General features: G+C 40.0%; 1 protein-coding gene across 13 annotated transcripts in view; it reads left to right on the top strand.

Moving 5' to 3' along the window:
• Window positions 1–12906, top strand: part of dab1a (DAB adaptor protein 1a) — a 240938-nt gene that overhangs the window by 96836 nt on the left and 131196 nt on the right. The gene's annotated exons all lie outside the window — the stretch shown is intronic.

The following is a 12906-nucleotide window of genomic DNA, read 5'->3' as shown; positions in this document are numbered from 1 at the left end:
TGGTGGGTGAGTGTTGCTTCAAGTCCAAAGTAAATATGAAACATGATCTAGGAAGTCAGGTGGAGTAAACAGATCTGAGAATCTGAAGGCCTATCAGATGCATAAACATTGCTCAGTGGTTTATAACACCTGCTTTTTCTACTGTGACATGTCAAAAAGTCTTCCATGGAAAAGGCTTATAAGACAGAAGTATACAACACTTCTTCAGATGAGATAGACCTACTATTTATGACTTATGACTTTTGAAGTATGTGTAAATAAATTAGATCGCTGCTTTATTGTATGTTTTAAGTTGTTAATATGTACGTAAATGTAAATCATTTCTGTGCACAAAAATCTCTCAAACTCATTTTTAGTTAGTGAAATAGTTTTTTCATTATAAGCCTCAGAATGAAACAAGCCAAAATAGCACCCTCATATTTAAAGTAAATCTCTGAAGTCTGCAGTGGTGACCTTGGAGAACTGAGCAAAACTTTTGTTTGAGTTCAGTTTTGTAAAGGAAATCCCTGCAGTCCATGAAGGAAAAACATAGAATGCTTGAATTGCTCTGAACTTTAAGAAACCGATTTCAGATTTATGTTAATTCTTATGAAAGGAACAAAGATTATGTAAAAAATCTTCACTAAAAGTCATGACGGTCAAAATATGGACCACAGAAATAAAGCACAGCGGGTAAACGTAATCCATTATATATAATCCATATAGTCCATTGTTGCAAATAATGATATGGATCTGGAATTGTGGTTGTGGATGTGTGTGTGTGCACTCTACCTTTAAGCCGTTCTGCTCCTCTAGGGAAGAGTCTTTTTTTTATGTCTCTAGCCCACAGCCAATCAGACCTGAGATCAGAGGGCAGGGGTCAGAGGTCAGGGCCGCAGTGACAGCAACACAGTCTCAAACCTGCTTTGGCCAGGTCTCATCTAAATGCTGCACTGGGGTCAGATTCGTGATTGTTTCACTGGGTTGAGATTTGCCTGTTGGGATGGAGAACTGATTTGTGATCAGGCAGAGAGTAGTGATTCATTGATGTTGGCTGGAAGGGTAAGAGGTGAAGTTATTGGTTGTAAACTGGAGATTTGAGGGTATAGGAGCAATGAAAAGTGGTCTCAACTGTGTCTCATAGGTGTCAGAGAATCCAGTAATCAGTGATCCAGTGTTTCAGTAATCCAGTGATTCAATCTTATAAAAGATAAATATTTTTTTTTAGAGGAGGACATTCCAACCTCCAAACATTGGCAGGGTCTGTTTTTAATATGCTTGCTTACTAACAGGGCTTACTAAATAAATTAGGATCGTGGATGTCAATTTTGGTGCCAATACAACTTCAAGTCCAATTTGTTTCCTACCGTTACACTAAATTGAAGGGATTTAAATAGGAGTCCAAGGCCTGGCAAATTTATGATAGACTTTGGATCACTGCTTCATTATATATCTCATTTTCTCTCTCTAATATTGTGGTGCAAGTAATTTCCCTGCAAATAGCCAAAAAGGGTATATTAGTGTTATCAGGCTTTGGGCTCCGATCTGTGCAGATACATTTGAAGGTCAGACCTCATAGAGGAAATGGAAATAAAGAGTATAATTTAATCTCAAGTGTATTGTAATAAAACACAAAATGAAAAGCAGGGACAACGTCGGGTCCATTGTTTTAAAAGCTGATAGACTAATTGTATTGCAACAAGGACCACTTTGGTGTAAGAGAACACTTCCAGAGACACATAATGAAATAGAAACTGAATGGAGGAGGAATATAGAAGTTCTTTGTGTGTGACTGAATGACTCACTCCCATGACAGTGCATTCATTTGTGTGGACCCATGTCTTGTCTCTGTTTGTTTTTCCTTCTATATGATGCATATGTGTTTTGAACTGTATGCTTTTATTTTTTTATCTGTTTATTCAGAGTGAGCCCTAAGAGGAACTCTCAGGCTGACTGTGTTTGGTCTCGAACACAGGCTAATAATCGCTAATGTGTTAGCTGTTTTGGTGCTGTTTTCACAGAAAGTGCCAGACTTTCAGAGGCAAAGCAACGCCACTTCAATTTGCACCTTGTCTTTGGAAATGTGTGAACAACAGCCAGAGAGTGCTTATGTGTTACAGAGTGTTAACCAAACCCTTAGGGAACGATTTTAAAATATGGCTTGTATGATGCTAGTTTTAAAGAGGAGAAAAAGGGAGAGAAGACGGCATCATTAAGAGAGAATACGGTGGATTCTTTGAGAGGTCTATACAAAATGTATTGGTGTAGAAATTCTGCTCTTACTTACAGTATTTTTATCCTGAAGATGCAGCACAGATTAAAAATGACAGTGATTCATGTAAGGTGGAGCTGCATAGATAGATATGTGAAACGAATCGCCTGCAATAAAAAAGACAATTTTGTTCCTAATGTGGGGGATTGGGCCTTTGTGACAGTCTCTATAAAGAGACTTAACGTCCCCCTCAGTGACTCCACTGTCCCAAAGCCTCACTGCCACCTCTTCATACATATACATGGCTACTAAAGAGATGGCTCATGAATACTATCAGACACCCAGTCTCTGATAGTATTGTCTGTGCTGCTACGTGAGTGTGTTTGAGAATGTGCTGATTTTTTTTTTTTTTTCTCCTCTCCTCAGGACGTCTCATCATAAATGCTATTACTGGCTGTGTGTATTCAGCTGTTTTGCATCATCATCTCCACTCGCCTTGACAACTATGTAGCAGTGGAATTAACCAGTGAACGTTTGTGTTTATCAACCTCGGCATTTGTGTGCTTTTCTAACCATCACTGGCTGTACTGTACTGTACATACAGGTACCCTTACAGCAGGCGTTGCTGCTAATCTGCTGGTTTCTCCCTGGTGGGGATGTGTGCTTAGAAAAGGCTTTACAGGGTTAACCCTAAGTATTGTTTGTGTGCTTGTGTGTGTGTGTGTGTGTGTGTGCACATGGGTTTTTGTGTTATGTAGGTAGGTATCTGCAGGTTTTTTAAGCTTTGTGTGTGTCCATGTGGGTGAAATCTTGTAATGCAACTGTTTATCAGAGGAAAAGCCTAAGGGCAAAAATCGCTCTCTCACTCTCTCTCTCTCCCTACACACACACACACACACACACACACATATGCCCTTTAATGAAATGTTACCTGCTGTGCAGTTTTGTAGTAGTGTGTCTCAGTCGTGAATCTTTATTAGTAGTGACTTAGCATTGTGTATGTTCACATGGAGTTAACTGTGTTAGACTGCAGCTGCCAGCCATCTCTTTGTTGCAGCATATTGTAACTGAGCTGTAGCACAAGTCCCAAGCCAACTATCTCTCTCCATCTTGGAGTGTGTGTGTGTGTGTGTGTGTGTGTGCTTTTGCATACCTGTGGCAGCTGTCATGAGCATGCTGTCTAATCATCTAATGTGTCACTCTTCACAGTGAAACAGATTCCATACCCTGGTCGCTGTCACTCTACCAGGGAGCCGTCACACCTCTCTGTTTAATCAATCATTGTTTTAATTGCACTGCAGTGAGAGTCTGCATGTATTTGTTGGGGACAATTTATAATACAGCAGTCTGCCATTTATACTGCATACATTAATGTATATATGTTATGAAGTTGCCCTTGTAGGGGTTGTTCTTTATTCAGCCAATCTTTTACTTTTTTTTTACACCATAACCCCGTACACACACAGGTCAGACAGGTGGTTCACTAAACATCCACTACCTAAAAATGGAAACAACTACCTGTTGAGTTTACAAAAAGTGTGTTTTTTTTTTGTTTTTTCTTTGGTTGCAATGGTTGTTGCTTTAACAGCTGTAACCATGAGTGGATTTTTGACACTGTGTTGTATTTTCTTTCCTCCTGAGTCCTTTCCACAGAGGAAAAAAGCTGATTGGCGGCTTTGTGTGTCAGAGAGTCATAGCAGCATTTTTCAGAGGACTAGTAAGCTGCCTTTAGACCAACTCATAAATCCAGAACTCCACGCTGTTTGTGTGTGTGTGTGTGTTCAAAAACATCTCCTACATTACACTGCTGTACACAGTATGTAGGTCAAACAGAAGCTTACATAAATCATTGCGTATGTTTTACTTTGAGCCCAGTTGTTGTCATGATCTTAAAATTTGTTTAAGGTGTCGACCTTATTAACTTTCCTATGACAATTGACAAGACTGGATTGCATTTATTTGTTTATCAATAATATTTTCATATTAATAAAAACTTTTTAGCATCTTTATTCACTCTATATGTGAAAGATTTTTTTTTTTACTCAAAACATGACATTATAATGAATCTGATTGAGAATTCACATTTTCTGTCCAGCAGGAGACGGTGCTCAAGAAGTTTAGACTGAGATGATAGTTTAAACAGCTTGATGTGATATTGTACAGGACAGGACTGAAGTCATACGATTTTGATTAATTGGACCTTCGCTGGAGAAGGACTTGATAATGACAATGCTTCTATCGTTTTTCAAACCCACTTTAAATGAGATGAAACCACGCCCTCTTCCATATCATGAAAGCCTTGATGGAATGACGGAAGCCTCGATGTCCGTGTCTCCATGGAAACCACGCTCACAGGGGTCCTGCGAAATATGACAGATACAGTAGCTAGTAGCAGTAGCAATATGGGGCACTGAATTTGATGAATTTACTGTTTATCAGACCACAGCTTGTTTTCAGTCAAGTCAGGTTGCAGAAGCCCAGCTCAGCTCTGGTGGACGGCACATGTTGCACAATATGTAGTAGAAGTCTGCATTTCTAAAATGTTGAGGTTTTGCTAGACCTTAGACAAAACATGCAAAATGTTCTAAGAAAATATAGCAAAATAGTGATGGTGAGCTGAGAAAAACAACAAGTCAATGCCCATAATAACGTGGAACTTTTCATAACAACCTGGCATAATGCATTAGGATTTTGTGACAACACATCCATAAACAGTAATCATGGACTTTGACAAGTGAACTATCAATATATTGCATGTATCATATTAAAATGTTAATCAGTGAAATTGAAGATCTTTAGTGGGGACACCTTTTATGGAAATATATAGTCATCTATTCCTATAAAAGGTACAAGATGGGTTCATAGTTTATGTGAATAGTTTAAAGCCCCCAGCCAGCCTCTATCAAAAACAATGACTTTGACAGCATTGGAAAACCAGTACCTCATGAGTGGTAAGATTGACACAAACTGAATTATGTCCCTTCAGTTGCTGTCATGCCAATAAGTTAACATTATTAAAGGCTTTTGAACTGACTGCATTCCACAGTTAGGAAACAGCACGCTAGCTAACTAATTCCTGTCTCATTTGTGGTCTGATAAACAGTAAATTCATCAAATTCAGTGTCCCATATCGCTGTTTTCCAAGCTACTGTAGCTGCCATATTTTTCGGGACCTGCGTGAGCGCGGTTTTCATGGGAACACAGCTGTCAACGCTTTGGTCGTTCCATCGAGGCTTTCATCATACAGAGGGGGATGTGGTTTCATCTAAACTGGGTTGGAAAAACTATAGACGCTGACTGGTTTGCCGCTGAAGCCCCACAGTGACTGTGGCAGTGTGGTTGGCACTGTGTGACGAAAAAAGGCCATGCTCTCTGACAGACCTTGCTCCATTGCTGTCTAAAATATATGACTCCAGGTGATGCGAAGTGCTAATTAAAACTGATTAGAGCCCTGCTGGGTCTTTGCCCTTCAGTAATAGTTATCATCTCTCAGTACTCTTGCTTCTTCATTCTCTCCATTTGAACAGCTTTCAGTGCATTCTTGTCCCTGCGCTCTTACTCCTTTTTCATTTAGTACTTTACTCCTCTCTTTGTGACAAGCCAGTTGTCGATGTATCTGATAATGATAGCACGAATATTCCCATACAATATGTGTGAAAGTGCATATACACGCACGATCACAGACACAAAAAGGGGCACAAGGATGTCTCAGCGTGACCTTATTAAAAGAAGTCATCATCATTGGAGGAAAAAGCTAAGTACTTATGGAGAAAATGTCACCGCTGCTAATGAGGACATTGCAATGACTTCCTCAATAAGCATTAGAGACTAAGACGGAGAGAGGGAGATGGAAAGCAAAAAAATGAGATAAGAACCGGACGAACAAAAAGAAAAGGAACGAGGCAGAACAGGTGGAATTGATTTGGTCACATGGTGTGGCTGTGGAGTCACAGAGATGCCTGGTGTGAGGAGAGAGAGCTGCAGTCTTGTGGATCCGTGGTGATGAGAAACGGACCACAGACGTCTATACATCAGCTCCTTGTTCTCCTTAACCACCTGTATCTCTGAGCCATTCTGTCAAAGTTGGAACCAATAGATTGATGCGAGAAGCATTTTCCCTCCAAGCCTTTCCCTCTGTCTGTCTTTCTTGCTTTATTTTTCACCTTCTCACACACACAGTCTGTCTTTCTCTAGTAGTTCAGTTCACATTCTCTCTGCAGGATCCACAGTGTTCGCACAGACTCCACACTTTAATGCTCCGGTTTTGATTTGTGGTTCTGTATGTGTATGCATGCAGCTGATAATGTGTGTTTGTGTGTGCGTTTATTTGTTTTGTGTGTGTGTGTGTGTATGTGCTGTGTGCATATATGTGTGTTTCTCTACCTGCCCAGGTTTGGGATTAAATGTCAGTCTCACAGATTGATGTTCTCTCTGATAGAACGCCACAGCAGGAATGAATCCATTGCAGCTTGCAGATAGGAATAGAAAGACACACAGAAACATATAGAATTTTCAGAGGGCATGTGAGTTGACGGCACACATACACACACACGCACGCACACACACACACACTCTGAAGTAATTGTCAGAGGTGTTTCCACATTCCTTCAGCACTTCCCTCACATGCAAAATAGTGAAATGACTGTTGGTTCATATTCAACATCGGATGAGATACTATGAGAGAGCCTCAGCAGAAAAGGGCAGGAGGTTAAATGCTTCCTTTTTCAGCACATACAGGGGTCACATGCTGGTAATGTGCTGTGAGTGGCTGGCAGTGTGCCACGTGGAAAGGGCACACTTCTACCGTTTCAGCAAAGTGGAAGAGTGGGGGAGGGCTTGTGGATAGGTGTGTGTGTGTGTGTGTGTGTTTGGGCGTTTCTGAATTTGTGAACATACACAGTATGAGTATGTGGGGAAAAAGAGTATAAGTGTGTAAAGAGTGAGTGATTCATGGCTAACACCAGGGAATGATGTACCTCTGCTGCAGTTCTGGCATGCATCCATTTTTTGAGAACATATTTATCAGACTCTCTCTGGATGACCTCCGTCTGTGTGTATGAGTGTTTTTGTATGACTTAACTATTGCATATGTGAATGTGTGTGTGTGTGTGTGTGTGTGTTGGCTCTCACAGAGTGTGTGGGTGGATGACACTTGTGCTAAACAATTAGATGTGCAACTGATTAGTCGTTTGACAGAAACCTAATAATTTTGATAATCTATTAATAATTAAGTCATCATTTATAAGGCCTTGCTATCTAAGTTGCTGAGATATTTAACATCCTTAGTTGAGCTCAGAGCTAATAACCATGACAACAGATCACAGGAGAGGTTGGCTTTAAAAACTGGAAGACTGGTTTCCGGTTCTATGCACCTTCAGTTCAGATCTTTATTGTTCCACAAGGGAAAATTCTCCTTGCAGCAAGGCAGCATAAAAACACAAAACCATGAAAACACAACAAAAACACAGCAAGACAACACCAGACACCAAAGTGCTGGTCCTATACACGCAATTCAGACGATAAAGATGTATATTAAAAGCAAGGAAAACAGTAACGAGAAGAATAAAGATGTTTTTAAAAAGTGCTAAGCTATGTGAGGAATCAAAAGCAGTTTATAATGTATTAGAATTCAGAGCACTTATTTCACATGGGATGAATGTTGTTTTGAGTTTTTGGAAACCTGTATCTATATCTGCTGGAATAAACTGCAAAACAGCTTGAAGTTAGAGACACTTGCTCCTCTGAGAGGCTTTAAAGTTTTACTAGCTGATATTCTTCATAATGTTTGTGATTGTCTTGCATAGTGTCTATGAGTGTGTATGATGATTGTTTTGTGATTGTGATGTTAACGAGCCATCATTATTGTGATCATGTGTATGTTTAACCTGTTCTCATGTCTCTCTTGTAAAAGAGAGACATGAGAACATGAGAGAGACATGTCAATGAGATTTCTTGAATAAATAAAGCTTAGTAATAAAAATAAGTTAAATGTCATGAACCAGCTCAAAGTCCAGACAAAACAAGGGAGACCAAACAAATAATCATCGATTAAAGTAAAATTTATTTAACAAATAATAAACTATACACAAATTTACTGTGGAATCTGTAGCTCAGTGGTATCAGTGGTGTAGTGAGTGCATGGATGTGAGAAAGTTTATTGTATGTAAGAAATAAGGTGGAAAGCAAATCCAGTAGAACACAAAACAAAACCTGCCAGCTGGGAGCAGAGAGAGAGAGAGAACTGACATATCCAGCCCTCTCATATAGCAATCAGGAGGAGTTAATTCAGGCGTCCTGACACACCTCTGCCAGTCTGACTGCCTCCTATACAGGAACAGGAAAAACACAGGAAAAGTGCGCACACAAGGAGCCACAAGCAGAATGGGAGGGGTTGTCACATAATCAAGCAAAATTTCGATTTACTGCTTGCTGCTTCTCAATTGTGAGGATTTGCTGTTTTTTTCTGTTTTATTGCAAATGGAACAATTTAGGGTTTTGGACTGTTGGTTAGACAAAAGGAGACATTTGAATACATAACTGTGGGCTCCAGAAAATTATAGTGGGCATTTTAAAAAATAATTTTCTGACATTTTATAGCACAACCAAATTAATCATACAAAAATCAACTGATAGTTCAGTCGATAATAAACACCGTTGCAGGTTAGACGACACCAGATGCAACAACCTCTATTAAACAGGTTGTTTTGTCTTACTGAATATCTTTTTTTCTCTTCCCTGCTTTCCCCTGGAACAGGTTACTACCTTCTTATCACTATTTTCATCACCACTGTCACTTTTGTAAGCTGTGACTCTGTTTATGTCGTTTTTGCATGAATTATGCTTTAAAATCCAGAATGGCTCTCAATCCTCCTTGTGGGATTTTACGGTAGCAGACAACAGTAGCAATGTGTTTTCAGTGCACCCACAGAGTCCCACAATAATACTCGATTTTTCATTTCTGGACTGAAAAAAGACCTGTATGCTACATTTACAGGCATTAAGTCGGAACTAGTCATGCTGGAAAATGGAATTCCATTTAACAAAGTCCCATATTGTCCAGACTCAAGTTTATACATGAGCCTATCTGGCCTCTACAAATCCTCAAAAAGTGGAAATGTTCTTAGCGAGCAGCAGCAGAGGAGCTGTCCTTGGTGCTGAACAGGAGATTTGAGAGCTGGAATATACTGTCTCTGCTTGAGTTTTCTGCTGCAACACTGTGGGTAATAAATGTTTGGGACACATGATTATATCTAAGACATTATGAGAAGTCAGCCCTACTTTTATGTTGAGTAGACAGTTTTGTGGCAGAACTGTGTGTTGTTTCACATTGTATGTTTTTTTGTGGCTTTGTGACTGTTTTTATTTCTTGCTTATACACTGCATCTCTGGCCGTCTGTTGGTGTGTTTATTTCTCCCTTTCTCTTTCTGATGCTGTTAGCAGGCATTTTTTCCAGATCCAAATATCCAAAGACAGACAATCATAGTTCAATATGATTTGAATGTTTGATGATTGCCATATGTACTTACAGTTGGGAAATGTCTATGAAACACATAGGAAGCATGAAATAAATATAAGAGCATGTTTGGTCTGCTGGCTTTATGAATACTTGAAGGCAGAGCTACAGATCCAATGCTAGTGTGTCTGTGAGGAAAGAAGCATTAGTTGATCTAATGCTGGCTGTGGCTATGTGGAAATCTGATTGATTTGGCTCAGTCTACAGAGCAAGAGTGAACGTAGCAGCATTGCATCATGGTGCTGCTGTCAGACAAAAGCTTCATACCTCCAGTGTTGACGTTTTATCGTTTCTGACTGGAATTGAATTGAGTTTTCTGTGCTCTGTTGTTTTTTTTATGACCGAAGGGCCCACAGGGACCCATTACAAACACGTTGTGTGTTTCAAAATGCCCAGGCATCAATTGGAATATCTGACTGGATGTTACTCAGTACCTCAAAAAAACCCCAAAACAAAACAACAACATGCATTTCAGCAGTACAAGTCTTGAATCTGACAGCAGCAGTAGGTTTGGGTACTGAGTGTGTGTAAACAGATGGTGGAGAGCAGAGATGGCAGAAGGCTCAGAACGGTCTTTACTTCCAGAATGTTAGCTCACATCACACTGAGAAACGCCTCCAGCAACATCTTTCCTGCTGGTCTGCATTCAACACAGTCAATACAGCACATACAGACAGAGCACGCTCAGTACATCCACACACACCATCTCTTTCTCATATACACAGACTCTCCTCTCCAAAGAAGAGAGATGTCTGCCAGATGTGTGCCACTTCTAAATACTGTTGTCCATCTGCCTTTTTTCTTGTTTGTACTTGTATGCGTATGCCTGTGTGTGTGTGTGTGTGTGTGTGTGTTAGTGTGTGTGTGTGTGTTTGCCCGTGTTTCTCCATTGTAAAAGACACACTTGTTAGATGTACATTCTAAAGCACACTAATTAACAGCCTCATTAAGACTCAAGCAGCTCTCCTGCTGAGGCTGATGAACAGACACACACTCTGGTACGTCCACACACACACACGCACAAACACACAAACTGATATACATACATTAAGTACACTCATCAACATAAACAACAACAACAGAAACAAACATATGTCATGTCTGAATGCACAAACACTTAAAAAACAATAAAATGCATGCATGTACTGTATGCACAAAGGCACAGAGATACAACTACACATGCACATACATACTGACACACACACAGGCTAATACAAACATACAACTGTCCAAAACACACCCACAAACAAGCTTTTTTAATCAAGACACCATTCATCATCTATTATGAGAAAGCTCCACGTTCTGCTGCTCTGCCTCAGGCATCAATAAAGGTCATGCTTTATTGTATGTACAGAGGGTTGTGACATTAAACTGTAACACTGTAATGCGAGTCAGCTGGGACTTCTGTCAGTCCAACTGGCACATGGTGCAGTATGTCTGATTTCCCACAGAACATTCACATGGGAACCACAGCAGCCTCGTCTCACCCCATTTTCCCACTCTTCTCTGATTCGCTGCTTATTGGCACTCCCTCATTCTGTCATTGGCTGTATTTCAGTGATATGCGTACGCAAATTACAGTAGGTGCAGGATTCCTAATTAATAATATAATTCCTAATTAAAAATAACAGTGTATGTTCACTTCAGTACAGCACTGTAATTAGGAAAGGCAGAAGTCATGTAGAGGTCAAAACAGTATTTGACACAACTTAAGATTGCAAGTTAGTAATAAGTTTGCAGAAGGTGACCTTAGTTTCCCAGTAAAATCTCTTTTCTCATGTCTTATCTGAGTAGATGTAGATTTTCGTTTTTATTGGTGATAAAATCATTCACTTTTAACTCACTTCTTAGGTTCTTCTTCCTTGTGATCACACTCAGTCTACAAGTGTAGCTCGCCATATATTTGTTTTCATCGCTGTATTTGCGTACAGTTGTTTTCTGTGACAGCGTTGTGCTATGCATGCTGCCATGATTAGTCCTGCGTTTATCTGTTTGCGATGCTGATGTGATTTGAATTACATGTACTGGTAAATATATGTGAATGCATAAATATTGTGAAGATTTGAATGATCTCCTATTATGTCTAATTGTAAGTCTCTCCTATTTGTTTATATAATAGTGATGGGAATGACTAAATAATACATCTGAATACATGGCTGAGAGGTAAATCTATGCCTTCTTATTCTCTCCGTGCCTGCTGCTATGCATGAATGACCATTTAAGTACACACAGACACACACAGTAACAAACAGGCGCAAACACTGTAAAGGCCATTTGCTGCTTGCTGCATTTTGTCTTCATGACGCAGCTCTCACCAGGCAACTCACAGATCCCATAATTTAGCCCTTATCTTGCTGGTGGAGGTTGTTTGTAGGGGAATGTGTGTGTGTGTGTGTGTGTGTCTGTAAGTTTGTATGCTTTCAAGCAGCCATTTTTGTGCTTGTGGACAAGGCACAAGTAAATCTACACAACTGTATTTACCACAACCTTGATTCGCTCTATTGTTTGAGTCTTAAGAACATTTGGCAAATGCAATCACTTTCCACTGCTATGGCTAATTACTGCATTTCATTGAGTAGGTGGTACGGTGAAAAGGGAAAACGGGCAGCGTATTATGAAATGTAGGATGTCAAGTCAATCATCCAAGTTGCTCACAGTTCAGATGTGAGAATTTAACTTTAGTTATTATTGATGCAGAAGGCAGTGTGCTGGAGGTGGAGATTTAGAGGAGGTGGGCTGGCTGGCCTTCAACAAACCCACATATACTGAAGTCAGGAGCTGAGAACTGAGATGAGATCAATGCCGCAGGTCTTATTTAGATTCCAATTACAGCCATTTCTGATCAATTGGCTCCTCTCCTCACCAGCAAACTGGGCTCTGCCTTTGATCAATGGCCACACACACAGATGTGCTCACACACTCAGAAACACAACTATAAACACACTTTCAGTCCTTCTTTCTGTTTTTTACTTTCCCACACTCACACACACACACACACACAAACTGTACACAGGCACGGATGCAAAACCATCCAAATGTGTTTGATCAATGCCCACTCAACCTGAGAGCAGGATCTGCATTATTTCATGCTCTGTAGTTTTAATTGATCGAAGGATAAAATGATTAGTGAGGGAATCTTTCATGTCATTGTTATTTTTCCTTTTTTTCTTCACATTGAGCCTCCTGGAACTCATTTGCAAG

Source organism: Thunnus maccoyii, chromosome 7 (assembly GCF_910596095.1).
Source record: "Thunnus maccoyii chromosome 7, fThuMac1.1, whole genome shotgun sequence".
Lineage (NCBI taxonomy): Eukaryota > Metazoa > Chordata > Actinopteri > Scombriformes > Scombridae > Thunnus > Thunnus maccoyii.
Note: the sequence above shows the minus strand (reverse complement) of the source record. Positions and strands in the feature narration are given on the sequence as shown.